At 33.1% G+C, this 22,592-nt stretch overlaps 2 non-coding genes across 2 annotated transcripts; both read right to left on the bottom strand.

Annotated features, from left to right (window-relative positions):
- Positions 1-20,942: 20,942 nt before the first annotated feature.
- Positions 20,943-21,105, bottom strand: LOC148939914 (U1 spliceosomal RNA). The gene has a single exon (XR_016143497.1). It is a non-coding gene; the product is annotated as a U1 spliceosomal RNA (small nuclear RNA).
- Positions 21,106-21,820: 715 nt separating this feature from the next.
- On the bottom strand, positions 21,821-22,012 carry LOC148939913 (U2 spliceosomal RNA). Its single transcript, XR_016143499.1, has one exon. It is a non-coding gene; the product is annotated as a U2 spliceosomal RNA (small nuclear RNA).
- Between the last annotated feature and the right edge of the window lie 580 nt (positions 22,013-22,592).

Raw genomic sequence — 22,592 nt, 5'->3', positions numbered from 1 at the left:
AGGAGGAAGTAGAAACTTGGGATGGGGGATTATTCAATATTTGAAGCTTTAGTACTCTTTTAAAGTATCAAAAGTAATTGGAGAGCCCCAGAAAAATCCGACAAAAATATTGATATTGTAATTGCAGTCAAAAATGTCGAAGGATCTAGCAAGTCTTTCTCCAGGGTCAAAATCAATCTCATGGCCCTAGGGTGAGTCGGCCGAAATTATTCAAACTTTCGTTCGTAATTTTTATCATGGTTTGTGGAGGCATCAGTATTCCCTAAAAAAATGATTCTAAGATATATAATCTTAAGTAACTTCTATGGAAGTGCTGAAATAAGTCGACTACTATATTATAGGATATTTGACTATATTCGAAACTGTACCCTACTACAACTATAGATGCCATCAGTGACGCCAAACATGGTACAATTGTACCATGCTGGTACAATTCACATCTATTGGCACAATTTAGTACAATCCCACACAATATGATACATTTTACAAAATTATGGTACAATGTGGTACAATTCAGTATTTTTGTATTGATGCTTGAATTCTTTCATGTATAAACAATTTTATTCACCCTGATCATCTTCGCCATAGTCAGGAAAAGAGAAAAACATGCAGTCTCTATTTTCCTTTTTTCGCGAACAGACACTTCCGGATTCCAAAGGTCGGACAAAAAAAATCTCTCTTTGTTTCGTCTTACCGATTGAAAATGAAAAGCTAACAATAAAGCTATAATGACACTTTGGATTCGGGATGGTCGGGAATCTAGTTGAATCAAAACAAAAGCGCCCAGCACCCAGTCATATATATATATATATATATATATATATATATATATATATATATATATATATATATATATATATATATATATATATATATATATATATATATATATATATATATATATATATATATATATATATATATATATATAGCATATTAAATATACATATATATATATATTTTTCCCAAGCGGAAAAACGCAAAACGGTGCGACTATCGCGTCAAAAAATGTGTTTCTTATCCCAGTCAGTTTCTCCATATTTTTCTGCACATGTCTGCCAGATTTCATGCTTTTACCATAAAATGCACAAACCTGACGCTTATGTACCTAACTATTTGTTTTAATTAGCGGGGAAGCATCTTAATACCCTATTTCAATTTCTTGTTTCGGCGTTCATATTTTCAGTGTATGCGACTCATGCGTTAAAAATATATTCTCAAGTTGAATCTTGGTTAAATATATTTTAAAAAACATTTTATAGATAAATGAAAAACTGAAAATGAGTTTTTATTGTAAATTTTACAAGTGAAAATTTAATTGGCGTAATTGGCTGGCGTAAAATACCCAAAGAAGGCCAGACGTACAAGACGAGACACCAATTCAAAACGCAGGAGGACAGAAATTTAGGAAAGCAGGGAACAAATAATACTTGGCAAACACCTAATAATATTCCCGAAATGAGGCCTAGGAGGCAAACGGTTAACAATACCCAGGGTCAAAGTAGCAGCGCTGAAGAAAACTGGGATAATCCCAGAAATTTTTGGCCAAACAGTGGGCATTTAAACGAAGAAACCAGCCTGTAAGGGTCGACAGAGCTGTTTCCGTACAAAGACCCCTATATAGTTTAGAATGTTGTGATACAGATGCAAATAATAATAATCTACCGATTCTGCGTTGTTTTAAAATTGAGTGTTTTCAAAATTTACCATGTTTACTAGATACAGGCGCATCTAAATAATTAATTCGAGAGGAAGTTTTTAATAGGTTTCCTCCTAGTGTCAAAAATCGAGTAAGCAGATGCCAAAATACCCTAACATCAGCGACAGGGCACAAGCTGACAATTTTGGGAGAATGTCCACTAAAATTTAGTGCAGGGGATAAAGAAATAACAGTAGCAGTAATAACATGCAAGCAGCTACCATTTCCTTGTATTCTAGGAGTAGATGCCATCAGAAAATATGGAATTGTATGGGAACCAATATCCAATACAATAACAATAAACCAGGCAAATGAAAATAATAGGCAAATTTGCGTAACAACAAATAACGAAAGTGAAGATTCGATTTATAACCTAAAAATAAGTGGAAAAATCACAGTAGAAGGGGGAACGACAGCTCAAGTTCTAGCTACATTAAATGAAAAAGAAGGAAAGGTTAAAACAATGGATACCGTGATAGGGGGACACACCATAAAAGAATACCCAATGATTTTCGTGGAAAATCAAGTTATAAAAATTGAAAATGGTATAACATACTTAAAACTATCAAATCTAAGTAATAATAAGATAAAACTGAACCAAGTAGAACTTGGATCAGTAGAAAAGATTTCAAATTCGGAAATAAAATCTCTGAACAGTCCAGAATTAAGCGTTAACTTCACTAGCCACGAACATTTATCCTCATTAAAACCGCAACCACAAGAAGAGTATGGAATGTCGAAAACGGATTTTTTGCAACAATTTGATTTAAAACATTTACCGGAAATCGTAAAAACTAGGGTGCAAAATATTCTTTGGGATTTTAAATGGACTTTTGCAAGACACAAAGCAGATTACGGATTAACTCACTTAATCACGCAAAAGATATCAACAGAGGGCCCTCCAATAAAAAAGTCACCATATAAAACACATTATCATTTAAAGCCATTGCTAGAAAGCCAAATAAAAGAAATGGAATACCAGGGAATAATTAAAGAAAGTATTAGTGATTGGTGCTTTCCATTAGTAATAGTCAGAAAAAAAGATAACACCTGGAGATTATGTATAGACTTTAGATCACTGAATGCCGTCACGGTTAAAGACGTCATGAAATTACCAAGAATTGATACGATTTTAGACTCGTTAGGGGGTTCAAAATATTAAACTAGTTTTGATTTAATAGCAGGATATTGGCAAATCACTTTAGATGCAGAAACAAAGAATAAGGCAACAGTAATCTTAGACGATGGAAGAACGTTCACATTTGAACGTATGCCGTTTGGCTTATCATTTAGTCCAAATTGTTTTAGTCAACTAATGAATTTGGTATTAAAAGATAACGAACCAGGAAGAAAAAAAGATACCTTGGCGTATTTAGATGATGTAATTCTGTTTAGTGAAAGCCTGGAAGACCACTTGGTCGGGCTTAGAAAAATACTGGAAAATTTTGAAAAAGCAGGCTTGAAATTAAAACCAGAAAAGTGAAAAATAGTAGTAACAAAATTAGTATTTCTGGGACACCTGATAAACCGAGGTACTATTTCACCCAATGCAGAAAAATTTACAGTTATTGGATATTTACAGCCTCCTAAAGGTAAAAAAAGCCTCAGATCGGTTTGCGGTTTTTTAAGCTATTACCGATGATACATTAAAAATTATACCACAATAGCACAACCTTTGACAAACCTTTTGAAGAAATCAGGTAAATTTGAATGTCCAACGGAAGCAAAACAAGCCCTAAATGAAATAAAAAGGCAATTATTACTGGCACCAATACTAAAACTACCAGATTTGTCACAAGACTTCTGTTTGCAAACAGATGCTTCGGGGTACGGTATCGGGGCCATATTATTCAACAAAAATTCTGAAGGAGTAGAATCGATAGTCTAATACGCGAGCAGGTCTCTGTCGGAGGCAGAAAAAAAAACACTCAATAGTTGAAAGGGAGTGTTTAGCAGTTGTAGTATTTACAGAATATTTTCGACAGTTTTTCCTTGGAACAAAAATTATTTTACGAGCAGACCAAAACTCATTAGTTGGGCTACATGCGAAGCAAAATACTTCAATCCAGCTGACACCGTTGATACTACGTCTGCAAGCATATTAGTATAACCCAATGTACATAGAGCCGTACAAATATTTTACCAGACTATTTGTCACGAAATCCAGATACGGAAGAAAATGTGATAGCAACCCTCCAGAATGAACTGGAAGGGGTAGAAATTCTGTCTAATGAAAATATTTCGAAGCACCAAGATAAAGATGATTTTTGTTTAGCAATGAAATCCTTTTTATCAAAAGAAACAGAACTGCCAGAGCACTTTAAACATTTTTTAAAGGACTTAGATAATTTGGATCTGGACGAAAGTAAATATCTTCTAGTAAGATATCATAGACCATCGCAAGAATATAGAAAAAATGACTAAAAAATTATTCCAGTAATTCCAAAATCTCTGGAAGGAGAAGTTTTACAGATGACACATGCAACGATTGGCTGTCACATGGGAGAAGCAAAAACTAAGGGGAGACTGAAGGGAAATTTTTATTTTCCAAAAATGTACTCAAAAGTAAAAGCTTTTATACAAAGCTGCCAAGAGTGCGCCAAACAAAAGTCGCCACCAAAGACCCTAAGGGCTGAATTAGGTCAATACCCCACCCCTTCAGGGGTAGGAGAAATAATGTCAAAAGACATTTGGGGATCCGGGGGACGTTTACCCGTTTCCAGGAAAGGAAACAGGTACGTACTAACCATAGCAGACCATTTTAATTCATATTTATACGCTTTTCCAATTAAAGATGAAAAGACAAAAACTATTGCGAAAGTTTTGGTCAATCGCCTATTTCTGGAAAACGGGATTTTCCCTAGAGTTTTACTTAGCGACAATGGGCCACGTTTTAGAGCAAAATTATTAGACGAAATTACAGAATATCTGGGTGTTAGACGATGGTTTACCTCGTCTTACATGGCCGCAGCTAATGGGAAGGTTGAACGTAAGCATAGGGAATTAGCTTACATGCTGGGAATACATGCAAGAGAGGAAAATGAAAATTGGGACGAACATTTACCAATTGTAGTCTTTGCAATAAATACGGCTTTTTCACGTACCTTAAAAGAAACGCCATTTTTTAGCAACATATAAGAGATCCCCGAATTTGTTTAGATGAAATACAAAATGACATAATATATTACAACCTATACCAATATTAGCAAAAGATGGTGATGCGAATGAAAAAAGCTATGGAACAATATAAGACAATCTGGAAGATGCGAAAACAGAACAAAAAGAAAAATATGACAGAACAAGCAAAAATAAACCGAGTTACTGTTTAGGAGATTTGGTTTATATTTACAAAACGAGTCTGGAAGGTACAAAAAAGTTAAAACCAAAATGGGATGGACCCTACAGGATTACAAAAATTCTACCAAATAACTTAACATATGTTCTAAAACATCAGCATAAGGAAAAGGAGGAAGTAATACACCATAATAGAATGAAAAAGGGATATTTTTCAAAACCGTGGAAAACAGAGCCTATACTGTCAGAAGAAGAAATAGAGGACACAATCTCACCAGTATATATCAGAAGACCATATGAATTTTATGACCTTTTTAATGACCACAACAGTTGGGAGGAGTGGAAGGAGTATTTAGCCCAGTCTTGGCTACAAACTCTACACCACGAACAAGAGAAAAAAGGAAATATTCGATACTCCTCGGATACTAGCGATGAAGAAAATCAAACACAACATAAGGGTTTAAAATATGATAAACCAAGGATAAAATTCACAGAGGAAGAAAAATTGGAAGGAACCAATGAATTATTTGATTTTCATACATTAGACTCACCTACAGTCTTAACACAAAAATGGCTTTTGGAACAAACGCCATCTACCAGACGCGAGCTAACAGAATGTGACACTGAAAATTCTTCTACAGAAACCGATATAGCTAAACATGGGCCATCGTCAAGAAAACCTTCTTTAAGAAAAAAATTATGAAAAACAGTAAAGAAACCAAAGGGGCAGCAACAAGTTCTTTTGTCAGCAGCACAAGTAGCTAAAACACTTATGAAGAAGGCCAAACATCAAGAGAAACAAATATTAAAGATATTTGACGAGGCAACAAAACAGCACTCGGACTCAGAGCCTTGTAAACCACACTATAGAGACCACGGAAAAACTTGCAAATATTATAAAGAAGAGAAGCAAAAATTTGGGGTTCAAAACTCGGACCAGGAAACGGAGAAAGGCAGAATAAGCGCAGCCCCGAGCAGATTTATATTTGAATAAAACAATTATAACAAAAAAAGCCTATTAAATAAAAATAAAACGAATATAAAGCCTCTAAAGAAATATCTATATTTTCTTTTTTTAATCGGTATATAAATAACATAAAGTTTTCCTTTAAATATATATCGCCAGTAAAAATTATGACCGTCACGTTCTAACGCTAAATTATTAGCTCCGATCTGAAGTGACATCATAGGTTCCTACAGAAATTTTGTTTCCGACACGAAATAAGACTTCGCGAACGGTGTAATGTCAAGACTTGTCAAAACGAATTAGGTTTCGTTTCATAAAAAAGAAAATAAGTAAGGTCACGTAACTTTGCAATGGGTTTAGTGAACCTAATTAAATTACACATGTTTAGAATCAGCATTAAAAGGCAATTCTTTTGATAATGTATATTGGAAAATATATTTTGGGGAGATAATTTAAAAAAAAAAATTGTTTTTAAAAAATAAAAAAAATAATTCTAATTGGAAAGGCAGCGAGGGTTTACATGAATCCACACATGTATAAGCTAGCTGTAATCTTGTTATAAATAGTAAAAGACAGAATAAATTATATACTTACCAATAAGGACGATATATATTTATATATATACAAGAAGCCGTAGATAAAATTGGTCACAATTTAAAATTAACACCGTGTAAAACGAAGTTTTCTCGGGTATAATTAATTTCACATATTAAATAAATTCACAACAAACTATTAACAGAAATAACAGGGCGACGAAATTGCAGGTGAAAAACACCAATGACTGGACAATTGGCATTTAAAAATTAAACTGCTAAACGTCATGTCATTGGGGGGATCCACCAAGCTAAACAAATATAGATCAGAAATAAAAATCAAACTGAAGAATGTCTCAGCTGAGTGTTCGGATAAGGTTCCAAGTCCCAACAAAAATATATGCATGGGATGTTGTAACATTACCTGAACACTATACCCATACACTTGTAGAACAGAGTAATAGTCAAATTATGACGAAAGGGACAAATTACACTCAATGACTGTATAAAACTAAGGCGCAAGTTAAACTGAGGATAATTGCAGACACGAATAATAAAAAAAATTATAGGGAAACCACAAAAGATAAACCCTATCTCTAAGCAACTTTTGGCACGACATAGGCACTAATTTTTGGTAAAAATACCACAGACAGAAATATGTGTCTGCAATAAAAACTACAAAATTTTGTGGGTATCAGGATATCGAAAAAATTACATTTTTATGAATAAATAATAACTAGAAATTTGGGGCAAAACTTAATTAAGTGTTCAAAAAAAATTAGCTGAAAAACTACAGTACTTTTCTAACACCAAAAAATTTCGAAAGAAAAAAAAATTAAATAATTTCAAAAAATACAAGTTGCAAAAATTAGACACCCCCCCCCCCCAACTCTTTGAAATATGGAGATAATGAATTTGATCATAAAGGGCAATCAGCATAAAAACTTGTTAAGGTTATTGAAAAAGAACTTGGAATATATAAATATAGGCTTAAAAAAGACATATTTTACAGAAAAAGTGGGAAAAGACTTGAAAAAAACCCTAAGGCTCCATTGAAATATCGAATCAAAAAAAAAGAGAAGGGTTCAAGTTGAAAATATAGCCAGACGAAACTAAAAGGAAAATAAACGTAATGAATTCATTTAAACTCTGTTAGATGCGCCTACTGAACTTGCCGACCTAACTAGTATGAAAACTGTGCTAAAGAAGCACAAATAAGTATCATTAATACCTCGGTGCCACCGTTACATTGGTTAATGTGGGCTAAGATTAATAGAAATATTGGAGAAATGCTCAAAGTAGTCAAGAAAAGAAATTTGGCTCTCTTATGTGGAAGTTGTTTTCAGAAAAATGACTAACATGGCATAAAAAATTAAAAAATAAATTTCACATAATATTCATAAGGACTTAATTTGAAGTTGAAACCTAAGACAAGACCACTAAAAGTGGGGAAGTTAAAGTGAAAATAGTCATTGTCACTTGTATGTCAAAAACTGAATTACTGTTTGCCATGAAGGCCAGGTATTTTCTGCAGAAGGGCCACATTTCTGATAAAAGAAGAGCCCAAGAGGAAATTGTAGCCACAAATTATTAAATAATTAACTATTGTGTGTGCAGGTTCATAATAGTCCTTTTAGCTGTAGCCATGACAAGAGGACCTGGAAACGTTATAAGGAGCTACCAGAAGGCAGTCATGGTAAGCGAACCTTCAGAGTACAGGCAAAAATTATTTGATAATGGCATTACAGGTATAAGGTGAACAGCAAAATTTTTTTTAGCTTATCAGATATAATCTGTCAATAAAGCCTAAAACCAAAAAGACATTAAAGCTGAAAAAAAGAGAGATTACGGACACAAACGTTATAAAATGTCTAAAGTACCTAGAAATTCGAAAAGAATTGAAAAGCTTAAAAGTCTGAATAAACAAACAGGCTTATAAGCTCATGACAGTTAATGACGCAAGTGGGTTCGAAATACAACCAAAGTTTTCAAATGTATATAATCGTATATGAGAAAAGTTATATAGTTGTAACAAATGTAATTGAGAAAATATCTACTGTTATAAATACTAGTCTATACCGTGTTTTGTTTTTAAAAATGCTTTAAGTTTTAACCAATAGTAAAATAACATATCTAGTTTTGCGACTTAAATAGTTGCGTAATTTATTATACAATGCTTCTTTATATATACGCTGTTTTAATTTACTTTAAATCCCAACTAGTGATTTAATGTTATATGTAAATGTTTGACCTCGAGTCAACGTATTAATAATTTTTTATTGTAATATAATCTGTTTAGTATTAAGTTTGAAAGAATAATCCAGCAAGAAACATAATATTTCGATTTAAGCGGGATATTATTTTTGGAGTAATTAAAAGAGAGAAAAGTAAATAAAAGTAATTAAACTGAGTTACGAAATTAACTCAGATGAAATACGAAATGGAGTGTTTCTTTCTACTATATATGTAAAATTTTATACTTTATATGTATACTAATGTGTATATTTATTTTAGATACAGCATTAGCTATGTTTTTTGGAAATCAAATTTTTCGTAACATCTTTTCGGATCCATTTTTCCTTCAATCAAATTTTGACACATTTTTGGGAAGAAGCAAATTTCAAAGCCAGTTCAATAATATCCTGATACTATCATCTCATACCACAGAAACCAAACCATACTTGATCAACTGATATTTGGAAACTATAGCAGTAAAACAGACTTTACTACAAGTTCGTCAGAAAGTGAGATAAAAACAGAACTTAATTTAGGCCTAGAAAATGTTCTACATAGCCAAATGGCTTATGTTATTGAAATATGTGAAATGCTTTGTCCTGAAAAAATATGTGAAAATTTAAAAATCAATATGTAATTTATCCAAGGTAATTCTAAAACGAAAAATAAACGGTAGATCAACCACATCACACAGATAAATTAAATTATTAAGGGGAATTAAATTTAAACTTGAATAATTCATAAACTTGTCTAATATAACTTGAAATCTAATTTAAGCAAAACCGATAACCTTATGTTTAAGCCGATTGGGGTCAAGTTAAAACAGAAGATGCATATGAAGAGGGTAAACGAGTAATTGTCAGTCCTAGAGACAGAGAAAAAGAGAAACAAGGATGAATTTCAAATTGAAATCCTTTCACAAAAAAAAGAACATGGCCTATATTGGACCAGAAACATAACCCTAAGGAAACCCATTGAGGGTAGATGCACATAATGACCCAAAGATGGCAGCATAATAGCTGTAAACGAAATAAAGTTGTTTTAAAAGTAAAATATTGAGAATTGGGACAATTCTTCTTTGAATGGGGAGTATTGTGGTAAAACTTTCTAATTTAGTTAATTATTAATTTAGTAAAAATATATAAGACGCAAATATGAAGTTTTGAAATACCACTTTTTATTAAGATAAGGAATATATCCTGCCAAGTTCTGTTTAACGGGAAATTGAGAAATTACCACTTCCTAGCGATTACGTGGGAAGGTGTGGTTGATAAAAATGTATAATAGATACATTTTATCGGAAGGGGGGATTCTGATACTAACTTTATGCCGGACTGACCTCTGGTCCGTTGTTTTTAGAAATACCTTGGAATTTTGTCTTATCATTGTAAGTATCTAAGTATCTTATTATATATTATTGTTGTTTTTGAGAATCGTGGTCTATTTGGGGCAGCCAGTCCCAGTAGCATATCTATATCTGTAATTACTATGTGTAAATTGAATAAAAGTATTGTGTTTTAGACAACCTCTCTACGATCTACTTTTATCCCTCGAACAGACCCAGTCGGTACGCCTCATTAGTTCGGACATAGCCTAAGGCACGCTACCAAAGTTAAATTACCTTAGGGCCAGAGTTTATCACCCCTATAAAGGTTGAACAAAGGCATCTACAACTAAAACACCCAAATACCACAAATAACACTTCACAACAAAGATAGTCACTGGAGATGACACCATGATTGGGTGATTCTCGGAGGACTTTTGGGTATTCGGGGAACAAAATTTTTTATCGGGGAAACATATAGATTTTCGGGGAAATCGCCGAAAATTCGGGGATAGTGGAAGCCCTGACTACAGAGTACAACGTCAGCGTTTACTATGCCTGTTATGACGGGAAAACGCTTCAGTAAAACGCTTTTTAGTAAAAAAAAAAGGAGTCTATCTCAAAGATAGAGCTAAAGAGGCAATTATTTTTTTAATTTTAGACATGAAAGTGAGTAGAGATAAGAGCAAAGAACGACTATTTAAACAAACAAGATTTACCACAAATACGGGTAGTGTTGTTACCCCTCAGACTTCTCTCTCTTTTTCTGAAACCATCCTAGTAAAGTAGGAATTTATTTGAAAGATAGAGTTAAAGAATTAATTATTTTTAGAAATGAAAGTACAGAGCAACGCTAAAACATAAAACGAACAAAAATAATTCCGTATATGAGAAGACCCTTTTCCTTATGCTAAATAATTTTATGATAAGATCTACTGCTAAATAATTTTAATATATAACTATAAAATTGCTTTAAAATTTGACTTGGTGAACTTGGGTAACTGCTGTTTTACTGAAATTAAGAAAAACTATGGGTTACCATTTATTCAAAAGAGTGAATTTAGAGTGTAAAAACAGCAGAAATTGCTACGAATCAAAAGATGAAACCTAGAAGAATAGAAAAAACTGCGTATAATGAAATCAAATTTAAGACAAACAGAAATTACATTAAACTTAGTTGGTGCTGCCAACCCTCAAACAGTGGTGTAATTTTTTCAACATCCTGGAAGGGGGAGAATTTGGAGTCAATTTTTCAAAATCAAGTGAAAATGACAGTAAAATCTTAAAAAATAAACCCATTTGGTACCATAAGTGTTCTATTAAGTACTATAAAGATATTTTATATAAAAATATCAAGGTAAATGTGTACTAAATATGTAATATGTAAATGTAAAAATGTATATGCAGTATAAAGGTAAATATATACTAAACAAAACTGATCTGTTTCTGTTGGTGCTTGAATTGTGCAGGTTTATCTTAGCTTTGACAAGATTCTGGGAGAACCTAAATTTCAGCTGGGGGATGCAAACTAAGGTTTGGGGATGGGGGAAAGCAGAGGCCATGGAGAGGCATTTGCCCCCCTCTACTCCATATTAAATTACTCCCCTGTCCTAAAAAATTTTCTCTCTTTTTTGAAAACGGCTAAAACACAGGAGTATATCTAAAAGACAGAGTTACAAAGTCAATGTTTTTTTTTCTAGAAATGGAAATGAGTTTAAATAAAAGTAAAGATCAACATTAAATCAAAAAGAAATTACTCCTTATGTGAAAGGGGTTGCCCACTGTGTAATTTTATGAAAAAATTAACTAAATAAAATTATGTATTATAATTCTATTAGATAACTGTAAACTTACTTTAGAATTTGACTAATTAATCTGGTGTGCTTGCAACAATTCTCCCTGTTAATTACTTTTTAATGAAAATCTAAAAACGAAGTGTCTGTAAGAATTTCAAAGAGTGAAATCAGAGTTTAAAAAGAGCAGAAATACTACAAATGAAAAATTAAAACCTAAACTGAGATTACAATCGATAATGAAGCCAAATTTTTAAAAATTACTCTAAATACGGGTAGTGCTATTTAGTCCGCGAAGCCACGCCGGTAACCGGCAGTGCGCCACTGAAAATCTTATAGCACACCGCCACCGAATAAGCTTCAGTGCGCCGACGCCAATACGGTCGGTGCTGGCGCGCAACGGAATTCTAAGTGCCGAATTATTTTTTGAAATTACTGAGAGGCAAATATAATGCAAAATCTACTATTTAACAGTAATTGCAAAGATTTTGAATCCTCTCAAAATATTTTTGAATCTACTCTTCAACTGTAGACTTTAGATTATCATTCATTGGTTTCTGTCCTCTTTACTACAATGCAATATTTTCTAATTAAAATGAGTTTTGACTAGCCATGATATTCCTCAAATACCTTATTTATAAATATTTTAGTATATGCAAAAATGCAGCTATTTTACAAAGGCCCGAAAGCTAGGTGGACAAATTTTATAAGTAACGATATCCTCCCCCTCCTCACCCACCAAAATGTATTTTCATACGTATGCAAATGGAAACATGTACAAAGTGGAAGAACTAAACCTGTGTACAAATTCTTTGTCTTCATAACAGCCTTCTAGAAAAATTCAAATTTAAAATAGCAATGAATTCCTTAAAAGATTTTGTGATTTGTTTGCTGATGATCTGCTTCCTATGTTATCAAGATATGAACAATGCAGGTCCCTAGAACGGCGTTTGCCTACAAGTTGGAATGTGGCATATAGTATGACGCAAAGTATTTTTCAATACAAAGGTTCTTTGGCAAGTGTTTTGTGTAAAATTGGGAAACCTGACCACGTTGTAGATCATGAGGAATATGAACTAACGCGTGACCTTTGCTTTCTACTCCCAAAATTTTCTATTGCAATCGAGGACAGAAGAAGGCAGACAGCAGAAATAATCCCAAGCAAGCTGTGCCAGTCTGTTGAAACGACTGCTATTATTTTGCCATCATTCTAATGGACAGCTATCTTTCCTGTCAATGACAGCCTTGCTCATGTACCTTTCCAGTTCCTCATCAAAATTCTTCCCCACCCTAAGTGTTGCTCTGCTCATTCGGGGCCTCCTTAAAGGTCACGTTGAGGAGCAGCCTAATGATAGTATCTCTATTTTACTTCTTAAAGAAAATGTGAAAAATAAGTTGGACTTCCCTTCCCAAGGGATGTTCTCATGGTGACAGCTGCACTTTTAGACTTCAAAATATTCAAGATAAATGAAATTGATGGGCGTCTAAACCTTCTTGATGGTTCACTGACAAGAAGGGAATTCTTGTTCAAAACGGTTAAGACTCTAGTGCTGACTGCTGACATAAGGTATTTTATAACATCCCTTGTGAACCCAATTTGTCCAATCAACACTCCAGGTCCCTCCACTTCAGCTTGTGGGGAGCATTTTAGTGCAGTAGAAATTCTTTTGTACGAAGCGAAGAGGGCCATCAAAGAGACTGAAGAGGAGGCTGTAATCTTTGTTGCTGTCAGTCGATCAGCTACCCAATCAGTTGTGTGAATATGGCTAGTGTTGTCTCAGAAGAGCAGCAACTATAAATATCCTCATGATCATACATGAAATAAAAACGATACTGCTCAATCAAATAATATGTCAGAATGACAATGCAGAAAAGGATGAAAATGATTATGTGATTAAGTGTTAAGTAGATTTATATCCGGGCTTGTCAGCTCATGCCAGGAGATCAAAAGATTCTGCCACAGTTGACACAATGAATCCAACTATTGCGAAAAGATATTTTACTCAGCTGCCATGGATTGCAGCTATGGCAAGAAAAGTTATATCGTTGCCAGCAACAAGTGCCGTAGCAGAAAGGGTTTTAAGGGGTGCAGGACTGATTGTTGCTGCTAAGCTCTATGCTCTATACTGCTAAGTTCTATGTTGTCCCCACACCGTGTTAATATGTTTTTTTTATACATAATAACTAGAAGCTTGCCAAAGCTTTAAAGGAAAGTGATAAGATTTATTTCTAGAAAAGTGTTTTCAATTATGTATTCTGGCTCCTTAAACTGCCTTAGAATTGACAAAATAGGGAATTTAAAACTTAATTCAAATTAAACCCTAAAATTTAAAGCCAGAATTAAAAATTTCAAAATATATAATGCTTTTCTTTATAAGATGTACCCTCTTTTTATAAAAAAGCTTTTCTTTACAAAATATTGCTTCTTTTCCTTATAACACCTGGGAATAAACTGTCCTTAATAAAATACATTCAAATTTTTCTTAAAATTAGCATTATAAAAAAAAAAAAAAAAAATGATTTTAAATCATAAACCCTAAATTAAAATTTTTATTTTTTATACACAAATTAAAACTTTGACCCATCATGCTCAAGTACGTCCACAGCCGCAGTGCCTAAATTACCGATATGGGAAGGATAATAGATAGGCTCTTTCATTATCCAAGGATTTGGTTGAAGCGTTTAATTTTAAAAGTTTCATTATATTACCCTTAAGCGAGAGAATTCAATCTTGAAGCAATTAGAAATGATAGCTTCAGTAGCGTAGAGCGTGAGGGGTTAAGGGGTAGGTAGTCCAAGAAGTTCGGTCATGGTAATAAATATAAAAAGTAATGGCGTAATTAATTTTATAAAAACTGATACCAATTTAGTTTTCAAAACTTTTAAAATTAGCCAAAAAAAAAAAAAAATAAAACACACGCCGATAAATTGACGCTGCGCCGCCAAAAATATTTTGGCCGATAATTTCACCCTTCTATATTAGAAAATCTGCACTTTCGAATCAGACACTGGCATGGTCAGCTGTTGGCACATGATCGTTTACTCCGGAGGTCTGGGTTATGTTCAGCTCCACACAGTAGAAGGGTCAATGCTCCTGAGACAAAGTCTGATATTTCCCTTTAAATTCCAATAATAATACAAATGCGGTAAGGTGAACAAAATATGAAGAACAACTCATATTCGAAAGAAAAAGGTTATAATAGTGAAAAAAAATATTAAAAACTTACGATTACAAAAATTAACAATTTAAAAACTTACAATAAATGAGTAAATAATTTTCGGTCCGATAACCTCCACCAGCTTCTTCGTCTGGTTTTAGATTGGTCTGAATATTACCACCATATTCATCCAATGTCCGGAAGAAGCCACAATCGAGAAAGAACCCTAATGAAGCCACAAAGACTAGATGCGACACAAGTCAATTAAATCACGCTGTATTACTGCCAATTTTGTTTACATTAATTTCTACCTGGTTCTGGCCACATGACTTGTAAGCTACAAGACTATGACGAAAGCCAAAGCCTGGTTACGGCCTCGATTTTAAGCTAAAAGTATATCAGAAAAAAATATTTAATTCAGTACCAGGGGCCATGCATCGGCTTTTTTTTTTTTTTACAATTTCTTGTGATTATTATATCGAACAGACAGTCATGACTAAAGCTTCAATAAAAGCGTTTATAGGACCGCATTTTCAAACTTAATTTCCAGATTGTATTACTTATTGTAAGAGTAAAACCCCGAAGGGCCCAAGTACAAAAAAAAAATTACCGGAGCAGAAGAATCAATGCTTTGTAAGGCCAAAATGACAAAAATTTAGGTATGTAATTAGTATTATTCGTTCTTCTATTGTTATTCCATGTACGATCGTATTTGCATTTAAGTCTTGAAACGGGATTATTAGATGCTATTATTGCCATATCTTCTTATTATAAAAGAGGTTAAGGGTGTAATTGAAATAACGGTATAATTACAATCACACTTGAAAATTTGTCGTGGTAGCCTCCATTTCCAATTTTGACCTCCATACTGTTTTTAGTATTCATACGTGTTTTTAAAAATAACTAGTGTTAAACAGAACCAATAAAAGTTCCAATAATTTCCCCCATGGCTACTCAAAACTATAACATAATTTATACTTTAATGACAAAAATAAGATTTTTTAACTATAATAAAATGAAAATTATTAACACTTTAAGGAATAAATATCAAGCCATGAACATTAAACTGACAATGCGCATTCACTAGTATTTTTTCAGTAAATTATAAATTATGATCTGGTCTTGAGAAGTAATGGGGGTTATAAGCCCTACTTATGTTAATTTCTGCTCGTTTAAATAAAGGCCAGAAATATTTTTCTGCAACAAAATGAAGTTATCATCCTGCAACATCCCTATTTAGAATTCGTCTAAGCACTTCTGTTTCCTTTGCATCGTCAGTAGCCTTTTCAACCCTTAATTTCCGTTGCAAGTACTTCATGTCTAGATCTTATTAAATTTTAAGTGTTTTATTCTTTTCTGTATTGTTTTCAGACATCATGAGCTCTGAGTCTATTGACTGTTTATGTTCACATGTTTTGAGTTATAGATAGCGAAATCACAGGAAATAACTGTATAGACTGCTTGGACCGTAAATTAGGATATTTTCCACAGACATGGTCGCAGTGAAGATAGTTGCAGTTTCCCACTAAAAAAAAGAGAAAATTCTCATTAGATCTTCGCTTCACCAGAACAAGAGTCAGTATCATCTATATTTCTTAGAAAACTTAAAAATTAAATATTTTATTATTTTTTGTGAGTCTCCTGTTTTAAAACAAGTTTCATTAACTAAGTTTTTGATCACCGTTCAGTGAAGCAGAAATATTCTCAGAAATGAAGAGTAAGATAAGATTTTATTCATTATCAATACATATGCAATAATACACTGTGCTAGTCCACCCCAAAGGCTCCTTGGCTTGTAATTAGGGGAGTACATAAGGATCACAAAATCAGAGAACAATACCCAATTGTGAGTGACTTAATATCCATTGCACATTTTTTTGTTTTTGTTTTTAATTTTTGTTGCCCCCCCCCCTCCAGGAAAAAAAAACTCAGAAAAAGTCCTGGATACGGCCCTTTTTAATTCCTTTAGGTTAATGGGAATATTTCTGGTCTAAGCTGTTATATTGAAAGTAAAAAAATACTATTAAATCTCAAAATAAGCAGAACTTATTCCAAATAGGAGAGGGGCTATCCCTTCCACATCTTCTACTCACGGTCGCAGAAAAATCAGAGGGTGCTCAATACATTGGAAAAGGAGAGTTAGTCCTTTTTTTTTAAGTCGAAAGTGATTAGAGTAATGTAATACAAATATCAACACTATTCCATCTGTGTGTATGTATGTATTGCCTAGAGAAACCAAGAAGCACATACTAATAAATAAATTAATCAGTAACAAAACTAAGAATGAATCTGATACCACACACAGAATGTATTTCTCTGAAAATAACTGGCCAATTCCTGCTTGAGAAAATTTGAAACTGCAAACTTACATTTTTGAAAGTTAATTCAAGCTGTAATTTCAACTACAAGTTGTGTATCCAATAGTAGTTGTGTATCCAACAAGAATAAAAATAAATTTCCTCCTCTTTCCCTTTTAGAGCCCCCCTTACCCCTTATAGAAATCTTATTTAGCCATTTTATTCCTAATAGCTATGTCTCTGGGGATGCAATGCCCCCACATCACCCTGGGACAAGGAATATAAACTATGCCATTTTACCATTTATACCTACAGGATTTATCATTGAGAAAGTGGGAAATGTTTTATCCTGAGTGTTTTCAAAAAGGCTCTGGGTATTTTAGAACAATATTGAGGGGCCTGCTAAGCTAAATCAAAAGAAACTATATGTGTCAAAGTTATAAAAATGGTGTATCTGTGAACATGTAAGGGTATAAACTCGAAACTTTCAGAGCCACTACTAATACTACTATTGCAGATTCAAATGTGACTGGTTGCGACTAACATATAGTTGCGACTAACACAGTGCTTGGAGGACAAAGTGCCTACATTATACTTTTTAACCCTATAATGACCAATACATGAAAATTTTTTGAAAAAAATAATAAAGGCTACCCATGTTAACTTTAGGGCTTAGCATAGATAAAAAATCGTTTACTGAAATTTTTTTTCTGTTTTTTTTTCTTTTACAAAGTCTGCCTCCTTCTACCTCATGTGGTTAAAATATAACATTAACCTTTTAGATACACTAAAATAAAGAATTTTTACTTTGTGCAAAAGGCCTTGAAGCAGTTTTTTTTTGGCCATAAGGCACAAAGTCATGTCACCCTTTTTGCACTCGAAGGTTATATAACCTGACTTGCACTCTTTACAACAGCTCTGTTTCTCAGATTTTCTTGGCCAGTGATTGACTACATTTGATTGAGCAGATATTGCTGGCCTAATTCTGTTGCGGCAACGAACTGGACTTGGACTAGCTCCTGCGGCTGCAGAAGGTCTCCAATGTTTGTGTTACGGCATCAAACGAGCTGCCGCATACAACCCTGCATCTACTTCAGACCAAAAAGCTCGCATCTGTTCGTCTGTTCTTGAGCTCAAAAGTCTGACGTCTGGTCGGAGAAGCAGCCAGCTGTCACAAATGGCCGAATCAACAAACCACCTGAAGATTCTCATATACAATTTCCACGTACGAAAATGGGTTTTAAAATTATCTGCCAGCATATCTGCGAAGTCCTTTCTGAAGAGGGGGGGGGGTTAAACACAGTACCCCTCACTCAGCCCTGTAAATTTTTGTAGAACACGTAAAAACCTAACAAATATATATATATATATATATATATATATATATATATATATATATATATATATATATATATATATATATATATATATATATATATATATATATATATATATATATATATATATATATATATATATATATATACAAATTTTCAATGTGTTTTTTAAAAATAAGTTTTGAAATAAATGCCAGAAATATTTTTTTACAACAAAAAGGAAGCTATGATCCTGCAGCACTCTTAGTACTCATTCGTGTTTAAGAGGATCGTAGCGCCTCTATCATTTAGTTCAGGAATGGTATACTAGACATGTTATACTATTGAAATACAAGAAATTTTAAATAAACAAAAACAAGTTATTTCATATAAAAGCAAAGAGCGAAATTGTGCTTTTAGCCAACAGAAATTAATCCATATATGAATGGGCTTCCCTTTTAAAACTCCCATTTTTTACTTTAAAGCTTGACTTTTTGTCAATGACGGGGCCGAGCGTATTATACATAAAAGGATGATGGGGATTATTATTTTTAGCAGCAGACATGGTAGCGGGAACTTTGGGGGTGGTAATAGCAACAATAGCAGTAGTAGTAGCAGTGTAGTATTTGCATATGCTTTTTTGGCCTACTTCAACATTTTCTCATTTTCAATATTTTCTTTTCCAGTTCTTACAGCATTGAAAATAAAACTACAATTACAGTAAAATAAATTCTTGAATTGACGAATCTTTCAACAACTAATATCATTATGCATCAAATATTAAATTTGATGTTGTTTATACTTTCCAAGACTGTTAAAGACACATATAGTTTTCAGTAAAGCGCCAATGACGCATAGGTTTTACACTTTTACTGTGAGAGAAGGAGGTCATTCCCAAACTCTTTTTTGTAGTGATTTTGGTTCGTTTCAAGCTTGATTTGCATATTCAATTTATGTTTCACTCGTTTTTAGATACATTTATTAATTTACATTAATACCTATTGTATATTTGTTTGTACTGATTGCTTATTTAATTTCTGTTAATTGTAAAGTTTATTAATGCTTAAAAGTGAATTTTTTTTTTAGTTTTAAGCTCGATTTTCATACTCCACATAAGCATTACTTGCTTTAATATCTGTTTATTAATTTATATTATTAATTGTTGTATGTTTTATCTATGACTGTTTACTTAATTTCTGTTCATTTTTGGTTTCATTTATTCTTTAGTAGTAGTAGATTCTGGTCGTTTTGAGTTTTAATTTTAAAATGTATTTTTATATGCTTATTTTAATTTTAAAATGGGCTTTACTTTTATTTTAAAATATTATTTTTAAGAAAGTTTTTTTAATTAAATTTTTTTAATTTTTGATTTCAAAAAAAATCAAGTTTTTTAAAAATTCCTTATTTCAAAATCAAACTTAAAAAAAAATAATCAAATATTCATCAAAGTATCAAAACTGGTATCAAAGTAAAAACATCAAATTAAAAAAATGGGTTTGTGTCAGCCTCAGATTTTTTATTATCTGATGTTTAAACTGATTTTAAAAAAATTGGTATCTCAAAATTTGTATCGGATGGGTTTGGGGAAAAAGGGCGCGTGGGGACTAATTAAGCTTCGGTTTCTTTTGGCTCTTTAAAAGTGAACTAAAACTTTCTGTTTTCAATCAAATGAGCACTCTCTGAAGTTTATACGAGTATCCCTTCTATAAGAACCATCTATATCCCCAGAGTACAACTTACAACGCCTGTACTTTGGTCCTGGGGGTTTGTGTCGACCCTTGAGTTTTAATATCTGACGGTTGAACTATTTTTAACAAAATTATCACCTCAAATGTTTATCGGATGGGTTTATCCATCCGTCTGAAACGAAATAAGGTTTGGCTTGATTGTTTTTCATTGACTACTTTTGCAATATTTTCTGAACAGATTGCCATAGGTCAATGCTCTACATTTGTATTGATTTTAAATCCTGAGTGGTGGATCACAATGGCTGTAGCCAAAGGCCCCCCCCCATTTAAATATTCCAAGAGCCTTGGCGGTAGTGAAGTAATATTTAGTTTGATATGTTGCCAACACAATTGACTTGATGAAATGTGTGGGGACAAAGGGCATTTTACTTTTTAAGACTTGCCTTTGTGACTTTATCTAAATTTCAGCAATTTGATTCGATTCCTAGTTCAATTTAAAAATCAATATTTAATAATTACAGAGTATTTTCAAAAACAAAATGCATCAGGAATCTATGATTGTATGATTTTAGCTTACAATTGATAATTATGTGACATATAAAAGAGCCCCAAATGACGGTAACTTTTCAGAATGTGGACAAGGGTCTGCGCAAACGCAGTCCCCACTACCAAGAATTTTACTGTCGAGTTACCCCCATTTGGGGTAATCACAGGGGTTAGCCATTCCGAAGTGCAATGTAACGGCCTCACCCTGGGAGCGCCTCCTTCATGATCAAGGCAGCTACTCAGCCAGGTAAGTATGTTTAAGTAAATCATTTGACTAATATCTTTCGACATAAATTTCGTAGCTTTGAATGTCACTCAAGAGCTCCCATGTGTTAGCCAGATAAAGGTTTAAAAAACTTATTCACATTAATAAATCAAGTCTCTCAATTAATTTTGAAAATAGCAATACCCCATTTCATTCCTATATGCAAACGTCTTAATTCTTTGAATGCATGGTTATCATTTTGAGACCAGAAAATCAAGGGTGTCTCACTCTGTTTTCAATATGACTGAAAAGTCAAAACTTATTTCTGAGAACCCAGTAGAAGTTCTAATGATTATGCCCTTTATTTTCTTATTAACAGACACCGGGGGATTTATTGATTGCTGCTAACACTAAGAACTCATAACAGAGTCAAAACCTCTGAGGTAAAAAACAATAATTTCAACAAGACTGTTCGAATCTTGGTCCAATTTAAGTTTCAACAATTACTGGTTGCCTAATGTTTTTGAAAATGATGTATGGGGATTTCAATCTTCCTTGGGGATGTTAATTTAATTATGGTGAATGGTCATTGGCTTTTTCACCATTGAATTTCGTAAATTATAAACAAATTTTTTTTTTCAGATGAAAAAAAAAATTATTTTCAATATATTCAAGGGCTAGGGAACTACAGGTGTGGTTTCCAATAAATTTGAAAACGCATTACGAATCATTGATTAGGGTTCATGGACTTTGATTTCCCCTCGAAAGGGGTGCGCCGATCCCGGAAGTACTGCAATACCGGGCCAACGCGTAAAGGAAGCGGAGCAAGTCCCGACATCCCTCCAGTTTCCAAAAATCAGTTTAATATTCTGGGCCCCATGTAGGGACCGTATCAGATATTAAGCTGATAAGAACAGATACTACACTTTAATCTTAGCTAAAAGGCCGAGAAGCGATAATTCAACAAGGATTGTCCAAGGTTATATAAGAACACAAGTAAGAAAATTTTTCACAAATTTATTTTCGGTTGCAATCCACAAATGACTTTCAATTAACTTATCACTTTGTCTTTAGATTCTTATAAACAGTATTAACATTTCCCATAATATCAAAGTTTATCACAAATTTTCATGGTAAACGGAAAATTTGCCAATCAAGACTTGGAAAAAATTGTCATTCAATCAGACAAAGATAAAAAAAAACGCAAAAGAAAATTAAATAATTTGAGAATGGTGTATTTTGATTTAGCTCAATTTTCCATTGAACATGTCCTGATAATTTCAACGTAGTACCCTTAGCCGTTCCTGAGGTATCGCCCTTTTGACAAAACTGAAAGCATGAAGTGTCTCTTGTTTAGTTTAAAATCCCCCGAAAAATACTCTGAAGTTCTGTATTAACTTCTAATTATAATTTTAAATTTTTATATTAAAAATTTCTTTAACGTTACACGTTGGCAAAGCCACGAACATGTTAACGTAGAAAAAAACATTTTCATAAAAAATAAGATTGCATCGATTTGTGACATCAGCATTAAATT

The sequence above is a fragment of the Artemia sp. Qi Xiang Cuo genome, chromosome 20 (genome assembly GCF_049724085.1).
Source record: "Artemia sp. Qi Xiang Cuo chromosome 20, ASM4972408v1, whole genome shotgun sequence".
Lineage (NCBI taxonomy): Eukaryota > Metazoa > Arthropoda > Branchiopoda > Anostraca > Artemiidae > Artemia > Artemia sp. Qi Xiang Cuo.
This window is presented reverse-complemented; position numbering and strand designations above follow the sequence as displayed.